This window comes from Anolis carolinensis, chromosome 3 (genome assembly GCF_035594765.1).
Source record: "Anolis carolinensis isolate JA03-04 chromosome 3, rAnoCar3.1.pri, whole genome shotgun sequence".
Classification (NCBI taxonomy): domain Eukaryota; kingdom Metazoa; phylum Chordata; class Lepidosauria; order Squamata; family Dactyloidae; genus Anolis; species Anolis carolinensis.
This window is the reverse complement of record NC_085843.1, coordinates 66,429,127-66,452,868: the sequence shown is the minus strand read 5'-3', so window position 1 is coordinate 66,452,868 and position 23,742 is coordinate 66,429,127. Positions and strand designations below refer to the sequence as shown.

Below are 23,742 nucleotides of genomic sequence, written 5' to 3'. Positions count from 1 at the left end.
ATGCTTTGTCCATAGTTCAGTCCGTGTCATCTTCACCATTTATTGATTAAAAGCCTGGGCACACAGCCATGTTTGTAGGGCTTTTCTGAACTCAGTTATGGCTTCCTGGAACATTTGGTGAGCTGATGTTTTCTTTTACCAAAGACTCAAAACAGAGCTCCATCTTAGCCCTGGAACCACAACTACTGCACCTGTATGTGTGTTCATATGCAAGAAGTATTTTTAGGCTGTTCTCATACAGTTGGTATTTTCCTTAGCAATATTTCCAAATGTCTGTACAGTTTTAAAACTGTCAAAACGGTTATTTATTTCCTGTTTTGAATTCATAATACTATCAGTCACCAAACAGCAAGAGACTTTCCATTGTTGTTGTTGGGGTTTTTTTTTTTTTTTTTGCTGAATGGCCCTTCAATATGCTCTTCAGAAAAGAAAACACAAACTAGACAACGTGTATTTGATTATTTTTAGTGGCATCTCTGTCCACAGACTGTTTTGTTTATATATCATAGTAAACATTCCATGATCTCTACAAGGAGAAGCTGATTTCAAATCGAGTTTATTCAATGTGTCTTAGTAATGAACCAGATGGGATGTTTTTGGATTTGTAACCAGTTGGAAAGACACAAGGGCACAATAATAATTTAAACATTGAACGTGTGCAGGATAATAGAAATTACTGTTGGATGCTTCCAAAGTAGTTTAGATCAGAGAATGATAACCTGGTAATATTTTAAACTTCAGTTCAATCCCTGGCCATTTGGCATGCTGGTTGATTATGGTAATCCCAACATATATGGTGTACACAAGACTGGTTACCCCTGATTTACATTACAAAATGAACTGCAGTTTAAAAACGCCTAATGAAACTAATAAAATAATGCAAAACACATTTGGTTGACCACTATACTTTCAAATTATATTGAAAGCAATACATGATCTTGATCCTGCTGTCTGGTTACGAAATAAATGAGTGTGATCAATATAAAAATACGTAGAAGAAAAAAACCCAATCATATTTGTTAGCAACACATATTTTCCATATCTGTATTAAAGCATGGATGATGACTTTGAAAAACATTTGGAACATTTTTATACTGCTTTGTTTTTTTTTTAATCATATAATGGTTCACAATGAAAACTGAAGCAACAAAAGCATATTTGAAAGAATAAAGAAAAAAAGCCTTCTTTCAGTAAGATACTTTTTGCAAACAATATTTTTGATCTCATAGAACTTCATTGTGAACTGAAGGCCCTTTGAGTCTGTGGACTCAATGTATAGAAGGTGATTTTCATGTATGTCCCCTTTTCCTGTTGTTCATCACACCTTCCCTGACACTGGAGAAGACTGAAAAATAGAAGTGGCTGTGAGAGGAGTAGTGATAATTGCTTACAGTCTACTGTCCACATCTGCAGATTCTGTATTCATGGATTCAGCTATTAATAGCTTGAATTTAAAAAAAATCCCAAAAAGTAATTATTGATTTTTGCCATGGTTGTTGTATATAATGGGAGTTTAACATCCACACATTTTGGTATCCCTGGAGTGTAAGTACTAGAACTAACTCCCAGCAGACACCAAGGATCCATTATTTTTCCATTTCTCTCATGGAAATTTTCTATTTCAGTTTAAGCAACACATTTTAAAGCTCTGTCCTACAGAATTTCAACATATTGAGTTCAATGAAAAACTTAGAAATCCTTACTAGAGAAACCTAGTACTGTAGTTCATGGAAGTTCCTTAGAAGAGAATTCTAAATATCCAGTCAAATTTGAAATATCCCATCCCATAATCCAACAGGACTGGATCATGAGAATTATGGTGGAATCAAACTGGAATAATAATAATAATTATTATTATTATTATTATTATTAATAATAATAATAATAATAATAATAATAATAATAATAATTATTATTATTATTTTAGCTTTTGCAAGAATTTGAAAAACCAGCACTTGAAACACCTGTTGAACCACCAGGAACCTTGACAGCAAGACAACAAGAGCTCAAGGATAAGATCATGGCTCATGCTGCAGCAAATGCAATAAGAAAGTGGCTCCCAACTTTAAAAACAGTGCCCAAGAGACACCTGGTGCCTCTCATGAAAGATGTGAATATAGTACTTTCCACAGTCCAAATAACATCAATTGAACAAACAAACCAGTACGCCTACAGTACAGCAGTGATAGTAACAGAAGAGCTTGGGCTCCTACAACGAAGGTAGCCCCAAAGAAAATTGACTGGAAAACCAAAGTGGAAGGTCAGGCTAGAGTTGAAAATCAAAAATCTTAGATCAGATGCAAGTAACCTCAAATATAAGAAAGAGAAGAAACTGAAGAATGACAAAATCAAGCAATACCTGATCAGAAAGTACTAGCTTAACAACAGAAAAATTGAAGCAGCTTTGGAAATCGTGAAAGAACAAATTACAGCAGCAGCCAGAAAAATTGAAACATATGAAGCCAGAATCATCCAGTACAGACAAAATCAACTGTTTCAATCAGACCAAAGACGGTTCTACCAGAGTCTCAACCAAACAGCAGACACAGTAACCATAAAGCCAGAGAAAATTGCAACAACGAAGTTCTGGAAAGAGCTTTGGGAAGTAATAAGAACTACAACAAAAACGCTGGGTGGATAAAGGAGTTTGAAGGAAAATTCTCACAGAACAAAATGGAACAGATGGAAATAACAATTGAAATGATCAGCAAACGAGTGCAAAAAGTCAAGAACTGGACATCGCCTGGTGGTGATCAACTCCATGGATTTTGGCTCAAACATCTGATTAGTTTACATGGAAAAATGGCCCAACAATTCAATGAGATGCTGCAGAAAGGAAGTATCAGTGAATGGCAAACAACTGGAAGAACTTACCTGATACAAAAAGATCCGGCAAAAGGAGTAGCACCAGGAAACTACAGGCCAATAACCTGTCTGCCCACTATGTTTAAACTACTGACTGGCATCATAGCTGACAGAATTCAAAACTATATTGAAGAAAAAACATCTTGCCAGATGAACAGAAAGGCAATAAACGGAAAAGCAGGGGCACAAAAGGCCAGTTATTAATTGACAAAATGATTCTGGAGAACTGTAAAAGCCAAAAAGCTAATCTTCACATGACGTGGATTGACAGCAAAAAGGCCTTTGACTCACTCCCACACAGTTGGATCATCAAGTGCCTGGACGCCATCAGGATTTGTAAAAACGTTGGCACCTTTATTGAAAACATGATAGAGCACTGGAAAACTGAACTGTTTGTTGGAAATGAAAGCTATGGACTTGTCAATATCAGAAGAGGAATTTTCCAGGGAGACTCATTGTCCCCTCTGCTTTTCATTATTGCCATGAACCCTCTGTCAACAATCTTACAAAAAACAAACCTCGGTGTCATACCCCAGCCACCTTTGGTTTCTGAACCTGATTCAGAAATGAACTTTGACCAGGATGAAGCTTATTCTGACTTTTTACCTAGTCCGCAGAGCTCCTTCCAATTACAGCTCTCAGCTGTTGATAGCTCGGATGCTTCCTTAATTGGGAGAGATACTGGAAATATTACTCCCGTGACTGAACCAGATGTTCTGAGTTCCCCAGATAATGTGTCCTTCAACAGAAGGGAGTTTCTGCATCTCAAAAACAAGGGCTCCGCAGGAGTAACCACTTGGCATCTCAAGGGGATAATGGATAGAAGATTTTTTCCTTGGGAACTTTTAGGGAGTTTGGCTTTCCTTCTTGTGAACAGATCTAAGTTCCATAAAAGTGTCTTGCACCGTGAACACTTTGCGGTGTCAACGTAGCTATTTCCTGAAGAAGGTTCACCGACTCTAGCTCCTGTTTTTCTAAGCCAAGTTTCCTGATCCTAGCGGCCAAGCCGAGCTGCGACTCCCGAGTAGACCCAGAGTAGGTTTACTTCCTTGCCTTGTTCCTGAATCAAGGTGGCCTCAGGTTCGTTTCATTCCTGCCTTGATATCAAAGACTTTCTATTGACTTTGGACTTTGTTATTCAGTCTTGCTTCCTTGTTGTTCCCCACTCAAGAACTTTCCAACAGTTTTGAGTGTGTTTCGGTTTCTGGACTTTGGACAATAATATTGGACATTTCTCTTTAACTCTTTGGACTTATTCATACTTTTTCACAAAGGACTACCATCTACTCAACCATTCTACCTATTCATTCCTGAATTAATAATTGTTTTAATAAAGATATTATATGATTATTGGTCTCTGTCTGTTTTCCAGTGCTAACACTGCCTTGGGGTGCAACACTCGGCTATCAAACATCTAAGAAATCTCACAAAATTTTGCCTCTGATGTACATGGATGACCTGAAGCTGTATGGGAAAACTCAAACTGAAATCCAGTCTCTGACTAACACTGTCCAAATTTTTAGCACTGATATCAGCATGGAGTTTGGTTTGGACAAATTTTCGACAGTGGCATTGAAGAAGGGAAAAATCATTGAAAGTGAAGGCTTCCATGGGGCCTAGCCCGATAAAACAATCAAATATCAATGATACAACAATAAAACAATTATACCAATAAAACCTCAATTATCAGTAAACCAGCAAAAATAATGGAAAATGAACATGCAAAGATACTGTGGGACTTCTGAATCCAGACTGACAAAGTTCTGGAACACAACACACTAGACATCACAGTTGTGGAAAAGAAAAAGGTTTGGATCATTGATGTTGCCATCCCAGGTGACAGTCACTTTGACAAAAAACAACAGGAAAAACTCAGCCGCTATCAGGACCTCAAGATTGAACTTCAAAGACTCTGGCAGAAACCAGTACAGGTGGTCCCGGTGGTGATCGGCATATTGGGTGCCATGCCAAAAGATCTCAGACAGCATTTGGAAACAATAGACATTGACAAAATTACGATCTGCCAACTGCAAAAGGCCACCTTACTAGGAAAGGGGATAGAACAGACTGCGGGAACTATCGCTGTATCTCCCTTCTAACCTCCGCTGGGAAAATCCTTGCAAGAATCCTTGCAAACCGCCTTTTCCCTGTCTCAGAAGACACCCTCCCAGAATCCCAGAATGGCTTCCGCCCCTCCAGAGGAACAGTGGATATGATCTTCACTGCACAACAGCTCCAAGAAAAATGCATGGAACAAAATTAACCTCTGTACATGGCATTCATTGACCTTGCAAAGGCATTTGACACAGTGAACTGCAGCGCTCTCTGGACCATCCTCCAAAAAATCGGGTGCCCTGACAAATTTGTGAACATCCTTCGGCTCCTCCATGATGACATGATGGCAACAGTCTTGGACAGCAATGGGTTACAAAGTGACCCATTTAAGGTGGAATCAGGTGTCAAGCAGGGATGTGTTATTGCCCCTACCTTATTTTCCATCTTCATCGCTATGATACTTCACCTTGTTGATGGGAAGCTTCCCACCGGAGTGGAAATAATCTATCGGACAGATGGCAAGCTATTTAACCTCAGCAGACTGAAAGCCAAAACAAAGGTCACCACAACATCTATTATAGAACTCCTATATGCTGACGACAACGTAGTCTGTGCGCATTCAGAAGAAGACCTACAAACCACTCTAAACACCTTTGCAGAAGCATACGAGAAGCTCGGCCTCTCACTGAACATTGAGAAAACCAAAGTGCTCTTCCAACAGGCACTAGCTAATCCCTCTGCAATGCCAGGAATACAGCTTAATGGTGTAACACTAGAAAATGTTGACCATTTCTGCTACCTTGGCAGCCACCTCTCCACAAAAGTCAACATCGACACTTAAATACAACACTGCCTGAGCTCTGCGAGTGCAGCAATTTTCAGAATGAAGCAGAGAGTGTTTGATGATCGGGACATCCTTAGAGATACCAAGGTGCTTGTTTATAAAGCCATTGTCCTCCCAACCCTGCTCTACGCCTGCAAAACATGGATGGTCTACAGACATCACACTCAACTCCTGGAATGTTTCCATCAGTGCTGCCTCAGAAAAATCCTGCAAATCTCTTGGGAAGACAGGTGGACAAATGTCATTGTGCTGGAAGAAGCAAAGACCACCAGCATTGAAGTGATGCTCCTATGCCATCAACTCCGCTGGACTGGCCACGTTGTCCGAATGCCTGATCACCGTCTCTCAAATCAGCTGCTCTATTCCGAACTCAAGAACGGGAAACGTAATGTTGGTGGGCAGGAAAAGAGATTTAAAGATGGGCTTAAAGCCAACCTTAAAAACTGTGTCATAGACACTGAGAACTGGGAAGCCCTGGACTTTGAGCGCTCTAATTGGAGGTCAGCTGTGACCAGCAGTGCTGCGGAGTTCGAAGAGGCACGAATGGAGGGCTTAAGGGAGAAACGTGCCAAGAGGAAGGCCCATCAAACTAACCCTGACCGAGACCGCCTTCCACCTGGAAACCGATGTCCTCACTGCGGGAGAACATGCAGATCAAGAATAGGTCTCTTCAGCCATCTATGGACCCACCCCCAAGACCCCACAGATGGAGGACCATCATCCTCAAACTTCAAGGGATCGCCTAAGTAAGTAAAGTACCTTACTGGGATTTGCGCGCATCATCCGAAAATACATCACACAGTGCTAGACACTTGGGAAGTGTTCGATTTGTGATTTTGTGATACGAAATCCAGCATATCTATCTTGTTTGCTGTGTCATACAATGTTGTTGTATCAATAATAATAAATTCATTTGTCATCTACCTCTCCTCATAGCTTGAGGCAGGTTATTACTACATAGTTTAAAACACATAATAATTCTATAAAATACATGTACAGTAGAATCTCACTTATCCAACATAAATGGGCCGGCAGAACGTTGGATCAGCAAAAATATTGGATAATAAGGAGGGATTAAGGAAAAGCCTATTAAATATCAAATTACATTATGATTTTACAAATTAAGAACCAAAACATCATGTTTTACAACAAATTAGTCGAAAAAGCAATTCAATACACGGTAACGTTATGTAGTAATTACTGTTTTTACGACTTTAGCACCAAAACATTGCAATGTATTGAAAACCTTGACTAGAAAAACACTGGCTACTAAAAGGCAGACTGCGTTGGATAATACAGAACGTTGGATAAGCGGAAGTTGGATAAGTGAGACTCTACTGTATTAAAATGTATTTCTATAAAAACACATTATAAAATGTATTTCTATAAAAACACATTATAAAATGTATTTCTATAATATATATATTAAAATACACAGAACAAAAATTGAAACCCAACATACAAGTTTAAATTTAACTAATTGAAACTGACTGGGTAGGCCTGCTGGAAGAGATAGGTCTTATTGCGTTTTAAATGCTGACAGCTGATTTAGCTGTTCGGTCTCTTCCAACATGTCATTCCACAGTCTTGGAGTGGCCAATTGCCAGTTGGGTTCTGGAGTAGATGCCCCCCCCCCCCCCCCCAGAGGACCTATATATTCAGGGTGGATTGTATGGGAAGGCCATCTTGTAGGTAACCTGGACCAATACCATGTAGGGCTTTTAAGACTACATGAAACATTGTAACTCTAGATAAAAGTCTGCTTAAGGCTCATTTGAGATCCTTGTGGGAGAGCTTTTTCTTGGACCTGCCACCATTTTATTGAGGACACAAGAAAGAGCCTTCTTGGTGGCTGCTCCTAGGTGCAAACTTCCTTTCCATGGCAGTGAAGACCTTTCTGTTTGTTTGAACAGAGTTTGTTCAACATCTTTATTAACGACTTAGACGAAGGGTTAGAAGGCACGATCATCAAGTTTGCAGATGACACCAAACTCGGAGGGATAGCTAACACTCCAGAAGACAGGAGCAGAATTCAAAACGATCTTGACAGACTAGAGAGATGGGCCGAAACTAACAAAATGAAGTTCAACAGGGACAAACGCAAGATACTTCACTTCGGCAGAAAAAATGGAAATCAAAGATACAGAATGGGGGACGCCTGGCTTGACAGCAGTGTGAGCGAAAAAGACCTTGGAGTCCTCATGGACAACAAGTTAAACATGAGCCTACGATGTGATGTGGCAGCTAAAAAAGCCAATGGGATTCTGTCCTGCATCAATAGAGGAATAGCGTCTAGATCCAGGGAAGTCCTGCTCCCCCTCTATTCTGCCTTGGTCAGACCACACCTGGAATACTGTGTCCAATTTTGGGCACCGCAGATGAAGGGAGATGTTGACAAGCTGGAATGTGTCCAGAGGAGGGCAACTAAAATGATCAAAGGTCTGGAGAACAAGCCCTATGAGGAGCGGCTGAAAGAGCTGGGCATGTTTAGCCTGCAGAAGAGAAGGCTGAGAGGAGACATGATAGCCATGTACAAATACGTGAGGGGAAGTCATAGGCAGGAGGGAGCAAGCTTATTTTCTGCTGCCCTGCAGACTAGGACACGGAACAATGGCTTCAAACTACAGGAAAGGAGATTCCACCAGAACATCAGGAAGAACTTCTTCACTGTGAGGGCTGTTCGGCAGTGGAACTCTCTCCCCCGGACTGTGGTGGAGGCTCCTTCCTTGGAAGCTTTTAAGCAGAGGCTGGATGGCCATCTGTCGGGGGAATGCGATTTCCTGCTTCTTAGCAGGGGGTTGGACTAGATGGCCCATGAGGTCTCTTCCAACTCTACTATTCTATGATTCTAGTTAACTCTCAATTGCAGATTATCTTTTTAACTTGGGTGTGCTGTACTTTGATTGAACTATAGAATAATAGAGTTGGAAGAAATCACAAGAGTAAGCCGGTCCAATCCCCTGCCAAGCAGGAACACAAAATAAAAGTATAAAAACCTACAAAGAAGGAGACAGCACCACACTCCAAGGACCTCATCACATGCAGAATTTTTACTGTCCTGTGTAATAAGGTCACAAGACAGCACATTCTTCTGTTGAAGAGTTCTAACCATCAGGAAATTCTTCTTACTGTTTAGGTAGAATCTCTTTTCGTATAGTATGAATCCATTGGATCAATTATCATTATTTGTATATTTTAACTACAGATGTTTTGACTGCTTAATTGCTTTTTTGACTGCTTAATTGCTTATCCATTGTAACTATATTTGCTTTCCACAAATTGTGATACCATATTGAGAAAATGGTAGAATTAAAAATAAAGAAAGTGTTGGTAGTGTTGACATATAGGCACTTTAAGAACAGGTCCCTGTACTCTCGTACATTTTTTTTTCTAATCAAAATTTCACATCTACTGCAGAAATCAGAATAGTTCTATGTCAGTTATATACATGGGTTTAAATTTCTTATTTGCTTTAATAACTTCTTTAAAGTGTGAGTGATATTACTTCTTTAACAATTACTAAGCTGACATTTACAGAAGCACAAACAAGCCTGACATAACATTTTGGGAAAGTTCCAACACTGGATAAAAAATAATATCACTGTCATTGTTAAAAATGTAATTAGCTCAAAATATGTAGAAGAATATGTAGAATAATTACCACCTTCTTGAAGTTGCTCTCTGTTTGCCAAGGAGAATGACTCACTCAGCTACAATAAATGCAGGCTTGCAAAAAGTGTGTTTTGAGGGCTTAGTGTCTGTATATATGCCACAATTAACTATATGCTTAACATGAGCACTTATTTTTCTTGCTATAGGCAAATAAAACAAAGTTGTAATATGGCATGAATTTATACTGTAAAATAATTAAATAAATTAACATCAGCATCTCTATCAGAGTGACTACGTATTGGATTCTGATTTTGCCTAATTTGAACAAACAGGAATCCTATTCATTGAAGATTTCTGATCCATAAGAGGAATCAGAAAAGGGAGAGAGGAGAAGACTTAAAAATTCTTCCCTCCCTGGACATCCCATGTCATCTGCTGGACTTTGGAGGTACGCCTTATAAAAAATTCATGGAAGGGAGAGAAAGGAGGCTCATGGCCTCCATGTTTTGTGATGAACTCTGGGTTTTAGGCTGAACTTTAAAGAAATCATCAGAGTAGCGTAACTGTACCCTCAAATATGTTCATCATCTTTAATAGCTTCTTTAAAACTTAGAATATAATGTGGAGATGATTTACCACACTACTGATATGCAAGGCACTAGCTAACATGACTGGAAGATGTAGCTGACAACTGCTGGGAAAATCAATAAAAATTGTCTCAGTTAGTGGAAGGAGGTTCAGTGGTTCTGTAGGGAAATGCTGTCACTAGTGAAACTGGAATGTGGATGCACCTCAATTTTGCAATACTTTCACAGTTGAATTTGAAAATCAATATTTTCCAATTGGCCAACCTTAATAAAAGATTATCTTTCCAAAGATTAAAATTAAAATTTATCAAGAAAAAATTGTCATTGTTTTTTTTAAAAAAAATCCAATATCCGTTTCTAATAAAGGCAAGACAATTTTTAGCTTATGATTTTTAAAATAAACAGAAACTGAAATTCTTCAAACAAATGCTTCTCCACTTTTGCAGAGAATAAGAATGCAAATGCCTACGTTCATCTTTCTGTTTCACAAATGTAGTTTTCATTGATGTAGAACAAAGGTACATTTAAGCCTGTTATCATTATTAACCAAAATCTATTAGGTCTGGTAACTGATTACCAAAAGTGAAACCTACCAATATCGGCTTTGGATACCACATGGGGGGAAAATGGGATATATGTGGTGGATGGCTAGATAGATAGTTATTAGTTACTGATAGAAATACAGAGCTAGATAGTTAAGTAGATAGGTAATAGATGATGAATGCCAACATTCTATTGATTCATATTTTTAATAAAGAGGCACATTTTCAGAAACACAGCGGATCATATTACAAAGGTGGTAAGACTCCACACCTTTGTTTCCTATTGAGCATTAGACCATGTACAATGTGTTTGTATTGTTTTAAAATCAGTTGATTTTACTCTCTTGCATGTATAGGAAATGTCATCAATGCTTTGTACCTCATCCCACCACCAGAGATGGAATTTGCTGTTAGTTTATCACCCTGGAAGGCAATTTATCACCCCCAAAGGCAGTTTATCACCCTAAGAGACAGTTATGGACTAAAAACAATTTAGATGTCCTCAGATCAAGATCAACACATTTAGATGGCTACGTAATTATGCCCCTAGAGCACTCACTTAAATTTATGACCTAGGGATGAAACTGCATTTTGCAGCAGATGAAACTTGTTGATCTCATTTATCTTTGTGCCCCCCATCAAGCAATATATTGCAAAATAAGAGATTGGATACTAACATTTATGATCCCCAGCACTAGACTAGGTACAGTTACAATGTACTAAATTGTTTCGATAGTCATTATAATCCTGCCAAAATCAGACACACAACTGTGTATTTAGGAAATGTGTGACAACAGAATGCTATAAATTCACTCCAGGCTATTATTGGGTACCTATTTCTCTATGTCTGGATTTTTGTTAGGAACAGATGCATGCATAAGTGTCTCTTATGCATGCAGACGTGCTTTTTTTGGTTGCTGCAGAAATTGGTATTCTCTTCCTCCCTCTGCAGTATCCAAGACCACTCTTGGCTTACTATAGGGCCCTCAAAACCACCTTGGCCATTCCCTGCTTTTCAGTAAGCATCGGTCTACCTGTCAATCCTCAAAGGAAACAGGTCTTGGTAGTAGGTGACTCCCTCCTTAGAGGAACGGAAGCCATCATTTCCAGACCGGATGGGATGGCTCGAGAAACATGCTGCCTCCCGGGGGCAAAAATACACCATATCACTCAGAGGCTCAGCAGGCTCCTAAAGCCCCATCACCCTCCCCACCTTATGTTGATTCATGTAGGTACCAATGACACCGCTAGGCATACTTTTCAAAAGATCACAAATGATTTTCGAGCTCTGGGAACAAAGCTAAAACTGTATAATGTACATGTGATCTTTTCATCCCTCCTCCCCGTTGTAGGACACGGCTCTACAAGGGCCGGAAAAATAGTACAGGTCAATAACTGGCTCAGAAAATGGTGTCAAGAGGAGCATTTTGGCTTCCTTGACCATGGTCTACTCTTCCAAGAGGATGGACTACTGGCAAGCGATGGGGTGCATCTCACACAAGTAGGAAAACATCTTTTTGCACACAGACTCACAAACCTCATCAGGCGCACTTTAAACTAGATCCACTGGGGGAGGGGAACAACAGCCTGGCGAACACTATATTACCCACGACCACAGGGAACCGCCAAAAGGCTAAATGGAGGGCTGCACAAACACAGCAAGGACCAAGTACAGAGAGCACAATAACCCCAAATAAACAGTTCGAGGGGAGGTCACAGGGGCTTACATGTCTTTACACTAATGCTCAGAGCATGGGAAATAAGCAAGATGAACTCCAACTCCTAGCACAGCACCACACATACGATGTCATAGGCATCACTGAAACCTGGTGGGATGACTCCCATCACTGGAATTTAACCATTGAGGGCTATAACCTCTTTCACAGAAATAGAACAAAGGGGAGAGGAGGGGGAGTAGCTTTATATGTCAAAAACAGTTACGTTGCAGAAGAAATGCAAGACTGTAATCCGGGAAACCAGCTTGGAAGCATCTGGATAAGAATCAAGGGAACCGGGACTCAAAAAGATCTTGTCGTGGGTGTCTACTACAGACCTCCGAGTCAGGATGAAGGACTTGATGAAGCCTTCTGTCAACAGCTGACCAAACAGGCACAAAGAAGAGATATAGTAGTCATGGGCGATTTCAATTATCCCGATATCTGCTGGAAAACAAACTCAGCCAAGAGTACAAAGTCCAACAAATTCCTCACTTGCCTTGCAGATAATTTTATGGTCCAGAAGGTAGAAGAGGCAACAAGGGGATCAGCAACTCTTGATCTAATCTTAACAAATGTGGAAGACCTGATCAATACAGTTGAAGTGGTTGGATCCTTAGGGGCAAGTGACCATGTGCTCCTGCAGTTTGCAATACAAAGGAATGCTGAAACTAAGACAAGTCAAACACGCTTTCTGGACTTTAAGAGAGCTGACTTCCAAAAAATGAAGGAATTACTGAGCGGCATTCCATGGACGCCGATATTAAAAAACAAGGGAGTTAAGGATGGATGGGAGTTTTTCAAAAGTGAAATACTCAAGGCGCAAATGCAAACAGTGCCAACAAAGAAGAAAAATAAGATAAGTGCAAAGAAGCCAGAATGGATGTCCAAAGAACTTCTAACTGAGCTAACTGACATGCACAAGAAGTGGAAAAGGGGAGAAATCACCAAAGAAGAATTCAAACGTATAGCCAACACCTGTAGGGAAAAGGTTCGCAAGGCTAAAGCGCAAAATGAGCTCAGGCTTGCCAGGGACATAAAAAACAACAAAAAAGGCTTTTTTGCTTACGTTGGTAAAAAAAGGAAGAAAAAGGAGGCGATAGGGCCATTGCAAGGAGAAGATGGGGTGATGGCGACAGGGGACAGGGAAAAGGCAGAACTACTTAATGCCTTCTTTGCCTCGGTCTTCTCACAAAAAGAAAGCCATCTTCAACCTCAGCAACATGGAATGGATGAAGGATTGGGGGAAATCCAACCCCAAATAGGGAAACAAGTTGTCCAGGAACACCTGGCCACTCTAAACGAATTCAAGTCCCCAGGGCCAGACCAGCTACATCCAAGAGTACTGAAGGAACTAGCAGAAGTTATTTCAGAACCACTGACAATTATCTTCGAGAGTTCTTGGAGAACGGGAGAAGTCCCAGCAGATTGGAGGAGGGCGAATGTGGTCCCTATCTTCAAGAAGGGAAAAAAGAACGACCCAAACAATTACCGTCTGGTCAGCCTCACATCAATACCAGGCAAAATTCTGGAAAAGATCATTAAGGAAGTGGTCTGCGAACACTTAGAAACAAATGCGGTCATTGCTAATAGTCAACACGGATTTACCAAAAACAAGTCATGCCAGACTAATCTGATCTCTTTTTTCGATAGAGTTACGAGTTGGGTCGATACAGGGAATGCCGTGGATGTAGCGTACCTGGATTTCAGTAAGGCCTTCGACAAAGTCCCCCACGACCTTCTGGCAAACAAACTAGTAAAATGTGGGCTAGACAAAACTACGGTTAGGTGGATCTGTAATTGGCTAAGCGAACGAACCCAAAGGATGCTCACCAATGCGTTGTCTTCATCATGGAAAGAAGTGACAAGTGGAGTGCCGCAGGGCTCCGTCCTGGGCCCGGTTCTGTTCAACATCTTTATTAACAACTTAGACGAAGGGTTAGAAGGCACGATCATCAAGTTTGCAGACGACACAAAACTGGGAGGGATAGCTAACACTCCAGAAGACAGGAGCAGAATTCAAAACGATCTTGACAGACTAGAGAGATGGGCCGAAACTAACAAAATGAAGTTCAACAGGGACAAATGCAAGATACTTCACTTCGGCAGAAAAAATGGAAATCAAAGATACAGAATGGGTGACGCCTGGCTTGACAGCAGTGTGTGCGAAAAAGACCTTGGAGTCCTTGTGGACAACAAGTTAAACATGAGCCAACAATGTGATGCGGCTGCTAAAAAAGCCAATGCGATTCTGTCCTGCATCAATAGGGGAATAGCGTCTAGATCCAGGGAAGTTATGCTCCCCCTCTATTCTGCCTTGGTCAGACCACACTTGGAATACTGTGTCCAATTTTGGGCACCACAGTTGAAGGGAGATGTTGACAAGCTGGAAAGCGTCCAGAGGAGGGTGACTAAAATGATTAAGGGTCTGGAGAACAAGCCCTATGAGGAGCGGCTGAAAGAGCTGGGCATGTTTAGCCTGCAGAAGAGAAGGCTGAGAGGAGACATGATAGCCATGTACAAATACGTGAAGGGAAGTCAAAGGGAGGAGGGAGCAAGCTTGTTTTCTGCTGCCCTGCAGACTAGGACACGGAACAATGGCTTCAAACTACAGGAAAGGAGATTCCACTTGAACATCAGGAAGAACTTCCTCACTGTGAGAGCTGTTCGACAATGGAACTCTCTCCCCGGGGCCGTGGTGGAGGCTCCTTCTTTGGAGGCTTTTAAGCAGAGGCTGGATGGCCATCTGTCGGGGGTGCTTTGAATGCGATTTCCTGCTTCTTAGCAGGGGGTTGGACTGGATGGCCCATGTGGTCTCTTCCAACTCTACTATTCTATGATTCTATGATTCAATAGCAAGACTCAAAATGATGACATTAGTAATTAGATCCATGTGGTCTTTTTGTGGTCTCAGTACTTCTGTAATCATTGTGTATCTAGCAACAGGGAGGTAGCCATATTTCAATCCGGCATGGTTTCCATGAAGCACAGAATGACCATGCAGGTTGGTTCATAGGCTTTTAATAAATCAGGGTTGGAAAATGGCTCAGCATAGCATCAGCCCACATGCACATATTTATTCTGCACTGAGGAATGTGAACCTATATGGTCCTATTCCACCTTCTGAGATGGTTGACTGAGGTTTTTTTCTGTCGATGAAAAGGTTTCACATGGCAGGAATTGTTCATACTAAATTCCCCTTCTATGTGTCCAGGAACTACCTAGGCTCTTGCTTGCATGAAAAAAGTCTACCCATTTTGTGCTCTCCTTTCTTATTAGTGGCAAATATATAGATAGAGAAGGGTAATAGATTCCCCCCCTAATATTTGCAATTGCTGCTGCCACTGCCAAGACAAATATACTACCTTCTGGTAGCTACTGCATGCTACTGAAATCTGTCAACACCACAAAAGGAACTTTTCTTATATTTTTTTAGGCAATGGGCTACTCTACTCTGACAATATATTGGGTTCTCTACTGTGAGATGGCAATGAAGGTCTGCATAGTTAAAGCAATGGTATTTCCCATAGTAACCTATGGATGTGAGAGCTGGACCATAAGGAAGGCTGAGCGAAGGTAGACAGACACTTTTGAACTGCGGTTTTGGAGGAAAATTCTGAGAGTGCCTTGGACCGCAAGAAGATCCAACCAGTCCATACACCAGGAAATAATGCCTGACTGCTCACTGGATGGAAGGATATTAGAGGCATTTGTGAGTTCTGGATACAATTTTTTCTGCAACATGTTAACTTGTTTCTTCTTTATCATGATGTAGGAATCTAGTCCTATTGCTTCCATGTTGTTTTCGGCTCTGGTACACAATTTTCTGTTAAGAAATACCTCCCAGGAGCACATCAGCTTCATTAACTTGGATTACAGATCATTCTCTAACAGGAAATTCTCTTTTGCAAAAATGTGTATTGCAAGATTCTGTAGGATGGAACCATGACAGCTAAACTAGTACTACTACTCATTTGTAATATAGCTTCACAGCAATCTGTGATGCTACCCTGTGATAAGTATTTTGTGTTATGTGGGTTGAGGGACACATCCAATCAATAAAAGACCTGTAAGTTATGCTTGTGTTTTTTCTGCTATATGGGATTGAAAGATTCACCCCAGATTATGAATTTCCAAGCCTCAGTTCACATTCTTCCACAGCAAAATGAAAAATCCCACGTGCAGCTGAGTCTACCTACCATTTCTCCCCCTTCTGTATAACATTAAAAGGGATGAAAGCTATTAGAGATTCTTTGTGAATAAATCCTTTGGCTGAGCACACACATTTATAATGTTTTAATGTCTTAACAGAGAGACTTGGCACACAATGCTATGTAATTTAGTTCCTTAAACGTATGATAGCCATGGGTGATTTGAAATAACCAGTTTTACAAATAGAAGGAAAATACTTTTACACCTTTTCCTTAGCAGAGGTATGATTTCATTTCTCCCCAAGTGATTTGTTTAAGCAGTTGCAATGATACTGATCAGGAGAATGTACTCCCCCCCACCCCACCCAATGTCCATAAAGTTTTTAACATCTTAGTACTACAATGGGGGAACATAAATAATTGAGAGAGGTTCTAAGCCAATTAAGGAATACATCCCTGCATGATTTATGTTTCAGTTTGATTTTTATGGTATTTATTAGGCCACTGCATGATTTTTGGATGGAACTTTGAGGCTTAGATTGAATTTCAAGCCCCAATATTCAATGAGTGGTCCTAGATAATTAATTTTTGGCATGTTGCATAACACTGTGTATGTATATATGTGTGTGTGTGTGTGTGTGTGTGTGTGTATGAAAGTGTATATATAACTATATATATATGAAACCTTAATTCTGTTTTACCTTTAAGGCCCTAATATTGATGATGTTAAAGACACTGGGGCACTACTGCTCCTTATTTTTGAAATACCCACTGTTTGATCTGGATTAGGGCCACCACATATAATTATATGAGGTTTAAGCATTTCCCCCAGTTCTCCTTTGTTCCCTTATTGAAACCCCACCTTCAATGGGGGATTTTTTAAAGTGAAAAAAGTTGCATTTTTTTAACTCTTCATACTGTGTGTGTGTGTGTGTAAAATCTTCCTCTTTTCTTCCTAATCCTGATTGCCAATGCACATGCTTCCTTGTGAGTAATTAAAAAGTAGAGGAGCATCTGTACAACATGTCTTTTGAAATAACAGAATATTGATATTTGAATTGCAGAGTGTAATTTGCAAATTATGTCAGTCACTCCACAAAAAACTAGGAATAATGAAATTAGTAACATGAATAAAAGTATTTATATTAGCTGAAATGACCCTTTTTTGTATGGTGGAGGCAGCGCATAGTTGGTGCATTCCAACTGCTCGCCATTCCACCAAGGAAATGTAAGATGCTACAAGCAACAAGATGTCTTTTAAATCTGCTTTATTCTGGCTTCTGGGAAGGTCAAACTAAAGTTAAAAAAAGATTGACAATTAATGCTTTTCAGATGGTCCATGGCTTCTCATATTCTCCAAGAAGCTGGATATGTGTGAGTATGGGTGTAGCAACATCTTGTATTGCAAATTTTAAGTGGAAAAATTGTGGAGGGGTTCTATAGACCTGCAAAAAATGTGAGGTCAAATGGGGTAATAGCTGTAAGCTTCCAGTTTATTTTATACACCAGGGATATATAAAAATAGTGATTGTGCCTCATGGTCTGCTTGGAACACACAGGGCAATTGTTGGACCTCCATTCTTTTTTTTCAGTTTTTTAAAATTCTTTTTGTTTCCAAATATATTCAAGGGAATGTTTACAATTTTCTGAAGAGCACAGAAAAAGTAATTCCACTTTAACAAAGTCACCTCTGGAGTCAAACATATTCTGCTTCTCAAAAGCCCAAATTAAAACAAGTGCAATATGAACTGTAACAAAATATTGACATCTTGTGACCTTCTCATAAGTCTACTTTGCTTTGAAGTTCTATCAGCCAAAGTACCTCCAGAAAAGCATTCCATTTTCCAAATGAAACTTTATTCAGGCAAAAAAAGTATTAAAACAACATGCAATGAAAAGTGGATGCTAGACACATGCACTCTTTCTTGGTCATTTTATGAAAAGTAGATGTTCTGCAGACAAATTTGATTTTTCTGTGCATGGAGTGTTTCCACATGAACCAGGCTTCGGGGGAATTGAAATTCTGGCTCATGTGGTGATTATCCATACATATAAGAAACTCTCTCTTCTAAGTTTTAGTATTGCTGAAGAGTTAATCTTACTTATTTAGCTACTGATCATGCTTAGTTTTCCTTATGTGTTTTTCAGAACCCCTGTTTTTTTCAAAAATAAAATGTATAATTGAGTGAACTTGTGAGTTCTCTTGAGCATGCTGAGAATGTCTGCCTGTTTCTTAGTGATCCTGTTGTGACAACAGTGTTGCCTGCATTTAACAAATAAGAGGTTTTTGAAAAAGGATCAGTGCCTACTAGATGCTAATTTGCACTGTGTTGCAAATCACAGTTGGTGTAATCAGTGCCACTCTCAAGAATTATGCCATGTGGTTTTCTACTACTAAAAAGGCTATACGCATAAGGAATTAAGAAAGCAAAATATATTTGAATGTAAAGCCAAGATAACTAAGTACTGGGGCAGCTTATGCGGGTGGGGGTGAGGGTAGAGTATTTTCTGGTGATGTAATAATGAATAACTTTACCCCAAGTGATCAAAATCCTCTTAAAGAGGATTTATCTGTCTGTAGGGTTATGTGCTAAATAATTATGTAATTCCATTTTTAAGAAACCTTTTGCTCCTTGAATTTACTTTATAGGAGTATCTTAAGCAAGAAAACTCCAAAAGTGAGACAAAGCTATTAATTAATAACAAGTATTTAGAGTTACAAAGAAGAAGAAGAAGAAGAAGAAGAAGAAGAAGAAGAAGAAGAGGAGGAGGAGGAGGAGGAGGAGGAGGAGGAGGAGGAGGAGGAGGAGGAGAGGCTGAATGGAAATCAGAGGTATTTTGATAGTACTTTTCCTGCATGGCAGGGGGTTGAGCTAAATGGCCCATGTGGTCTCTTCCAACTTTATTATTCTATGATTCTATGCTGAGATTAAGCCTGCAGGTGAGGGGATCCAGTAAAATGTGTAGATGCAGATTTGATAAAGGTTTCTCACTGAAGGCAAAGGACATACAGACATCAAGAGTTGTCCCCCATATAAAGGACATGCATGAGGTCCTAAGGCACCTTGCTCCACTGTCAAACAGCTCTTGCTATCAGACTAAGTATGCTATCATGTCATCAATCAATATTCTTATCTCCAGACTAAACATACATATCCTCCCATTCTACATAGAGCTTGATTTCAATTTCAGCTCTAGCAAGAAAGCTTTGAGTAGCGAAGCTAGAACACATACTACGTTCTTTTTTTCAAAATTGCATTAAGCAAATTAACACCAGTACATTGTTCTGCATAAGAACTATGAGTGTATTTGTGAACAACATTAGGTAAAAAGAAAGGAAAATGTGTGGTTTCTCACCTAAGCTCTGTCTCCCAATATGTTTGTTATCTTGGATGCATTCTATATTGTCACATGTTTAGTATATGAGTTTTAAAGGCCATTACATCCTGGCAGGATTATTGCAACACACTCTACATGGGATTGCCTTTGAAAATGGCCCAGAAACTACAACTGGTACAAAGGGCAGTGGCTTGGCTACTAACAGGAGCATACTACAGGGAGCATGCTACTCCTCTGCTGAAAGAGCTCTATTGGCTGCCTATTTGCCTGCCAACCGCTGAAATAACGAGACAACACAAGTAGAATGGGTTGAAATATGGGCGACTTTTATTGTTACCTATTTAACTCTGGAACTGAATGTAACTCTATTCTGGTGGAGAATCTGGTGGAAAAAGACCCATCCAAGGTAGGAATTTTTTCCCTTGGGCTGATAAGGACGAAAAAACATGGTCCCCAGTTAGCCTGCACCCAAGGAACCATTTAAGGGGAATATGTAAGAGAAGCCTCCCTCAAAGTTATTGAGGCCAAACTCCCGACATTCCAAGGGCCTTTAGTTTCACCTCACCTGTTAAGATGAATACCAGATGAGTGTTTTATCTTATGTACTTCACTCCAAAGTGGGTGGTGCCCTAGATGTATACCAGATTGTATATTCCCCTATCGATTTTCCAGTGAATCCTATTTAATTGCCACACCATCCCAATTTGCCCCTGCGAACAGTATAGGGTAGGTGAAAAACACCCCTAGAACATAGAAGGGAAAAAATTCCTACCCGGCCCCTTACGGCGACCACATTAAGCTATACTGTTAATGGGCGGGCATGGTGGGCTGAAGATTAAGCAAGGAATGAAGGTGAGGGGGCTGTCTGATCCCTAGATCAGCCACGCCCACTCAAACCAGTTCCAACTGGAACTGGATGTCTCTTTTCGGGGGAGGAGGCAAATCGCTCTCCTCCTCCAGCTTTGCTGGCAGAGGAAAGCCCCATGTTTCTGGTCCCAATTCAAAGTGCAGGTTATCACCTATAAAGATTTACCAAGGAGAAATATAAGTCTCTAAGTGAAATGCATTCTGTAATTATTATATATTATAATTATAATAATTAGAAAAAAGATTTAAATGAAACAATCTGCCATGAATAATGAAGATTAATCTTAAATAAAGAAGAGCTGGAAAAGAAAATAAGAAGATGAGACAATATAAGAAGGAACAAGAAGATATAATTACTAAACTTAAAATTAGATTTGTTAGAATCCTCAGTATCTTTTTTGTTCTTTCTTTGTGACATATTAGATATTTTTTAAAGGTGTAACTAAATTAATAACAACTCTACTGTCCCCATGTTATTCTTTTTCCCTCACCTCTCATTACCTTAGTGTGAATTTTATTTTTATTTGGAAAAGCTTAATAAAAATAATTTGCAATTCTGGAGGAATTTCAACTTTCCAAACAATATGACCAAGATTCAGGGATTCTGGAAATTATAGTCCAGAAAGGTTTTTCTCCACATTTTATAAAAACTGTAAGTTTAACCTTTTGTTTTAACTCAGTCTGGTACAACTAAAGTTTCAAAATCTACTTTAGGTAGGACTAATTTAAACACTGGTTGATGAATTTCACTCAAATCCTTAAAATAAAAACAACATCAATGTATTGCAAAGCTTTCCAAAGTTTATCTAAGAAATAGATGAATACACATATTTGAATGATAAAGGATGTTCAATTTCAGTAAATGTAAAATGAGGTAAAGTGAGGCAAAATTATAAAGTATTTCCCATCTGCAAGGTCATTAGAGGAGGATTAAAAGTAGAATCTGTTTGGATGCCATTTTGGTCCCCACCAATAGCATGAGTCTGCTAAATTAGTTTACAATCCATGTTAGTTCACAAGGAGAACTATAGCCTTTATTATACTTGAAGGTAAATTGTATAACCCATGGGATTAATGAATGGGTCTTCAGGATATGAATATAACTTCAGAACTCTTGATAGGTTTTCAAAGCCAAGTTTTCAAACCAACAGGGACACCGCCCCCCCTCCCCCGTCAAGCTCTCTGTGGAGATCATCCATCTAGGTGATCAAAGCCATTTCCATTCGATGGCCAGGCCTGGTAAGGATCTAAATTATTCGTTTATTCCAAGAATCCCTGTAGTTGCAATGCCACCATGCACTCCAGAACCTTGCCCAGGAAAAGAAGATTTGATACTGGCTGATAATTGTTCAATTGGGTGGGTTCCAGTGATGGATTTTTTTTAAATAGATGGTCTCACAATCACCTCTTTCAGGTTTGTTGGAATTTTACCTTCTCTGAAAGAGGCATTCACCACCACCTTCACATACTCCTTCCCTCTGACGTGTCTGATCAGCCAGGAAGGCAAGGGTCCAGAACCCTTGTTTCTTCAAGGATCTTGTCCATTTCTTCCAGCTGAACAAACTGAAAAGAATCTATCAAAACTGGATAAGTGTGTACCCAAGTCAAATCTGTAGAAACTGTATTCAAATGTGCATCCAAGTCAGAGCAGATCTGAGCAACTTTATCTGCAAAGCTTCATAGTAGGCTGCTGACTGGTCAGGGATCCCATTCATAGAATTAAGATTCAAAAGTCCTCCAACCATGCGAAACAGCTCAGCTGGATGGTTTTCTGCAGACACAATATTGGCAGCATTGTAAGACTTTTTGCTGCCTTCATTGCCCCAGAGTAGGCTTTAGAGTAAGCACTAACCCATGCTCAGTCAGATGCTATGAGTCATTTGCCAGCAACACTCTAGTCCCGTCCTCACTTGCTTCATAACCACAAGCTCCCTGGTGTACAAAGGAGGTGCAGAGACTCTGCATTGTGAGAGGGGATGTTCAGGAGCAATTGTGTCAACTGCTGTAGCCATTTCCCCATTTCAGAGATCGACCAGAGCTTCAACAGGATCACTTACCAAGGTGGTGGGAAATTCCCCAAGAGCTGTCAGGAACCCATCTGGGTCCATCAATCTCATGGGGCAGACAATCATAATTGGTCCTCCTCCCCTGCAGAGGTTAGAAGTCACAGTAAGCCTAAACCTTACAAGGTAGTGATCAATCAATGACAACGGAACTGTAGACAGTTCCTCCAAACCACCGTTACCTTCCTCCCATTCCATGCAAAAAAACAGATCTAAGGTGTGTCCAGCCACATGGGTGGGACCAGAAATAACTTGGGACAGCTCCATGGTTGTCATGGTGGCCATGAAATCCTGAGACACTCCCGACAGGGTAGAATACTCTAAGACCATTGTGATTTACATCTTTATCTGTTGCCAGTTTCTTTTTTGATCCAAGTTTGTTTTGTTTGAATCTAATGTTTTAAGTATTGGTCTTTTTAAACTCTTTGTAAGTCATGTAGAGCACATGGAAAAATGAAATGTGTCTTAAATAAATACAGTAAATTCACTTGGCTGTGTAGGTTCAGTTGGCAAGAAGAATTAGGAAAAGGTAGGCAGATTAATAACTCTCCTATAATGCCCCTTAAAATCAAAGATAGACTAAATCAGATTATTGCTATTATAATAATCACATATTAAGAAGACTCAATTGTGAGTTGTATTTGTTTCTCTTTCACTCCCACTCCTGAGGCAGTATCACAAAACCAAAACATCTACTGCTGAGAGAAAACTCTTCCAACATATTCTTGGCTTTGTATGAAAGTATGGCTCAAAATTCAATGTAATTGTATCTGGCTTTCTAAAATAGTACATTAAAGTTGATGAGGATCTAAAATGAATTAACAAAGAAAGTAAATGGCTATTTATTTGGTTTTAAGTTTTAAGTATTGGGATGGTCTTTATGCTATGCAATATATGGTTAAAGTGCTAGCCAGACAAATTGCTGGTACTCCTTTGACCTGAACACAAGATGGCATGGCTTCAACCAATCTGATTGAAGGTTTCTAGGCTAAGCGTCAAATCTCAGCCCCCTGGGTCCTGGAATGATGGATTGAATTTTGAAAGTTGAAGTAGAGCTCCACATGAGATTTCAGTACTGTGTCTATATTAAACATGTTCATAT

The 23,742-nt window shown here is 39.8% G+C and overlaps 1 long non-coding RNA gene across 22 annotated transcripts in view; it reads right to left on the bottom strand.

Annotated features, from left to right (window-relative positions):
* LOC103278377 (uncharacterized) overlaps positions 1 to 23,742 on the bottom strand; it is a 526,052-nt gene that overhangs the window by 212,148 nt on the left and 290,162 nt on the right. The gene's annotated exons all lie outside the window — the stretch shown is intronic.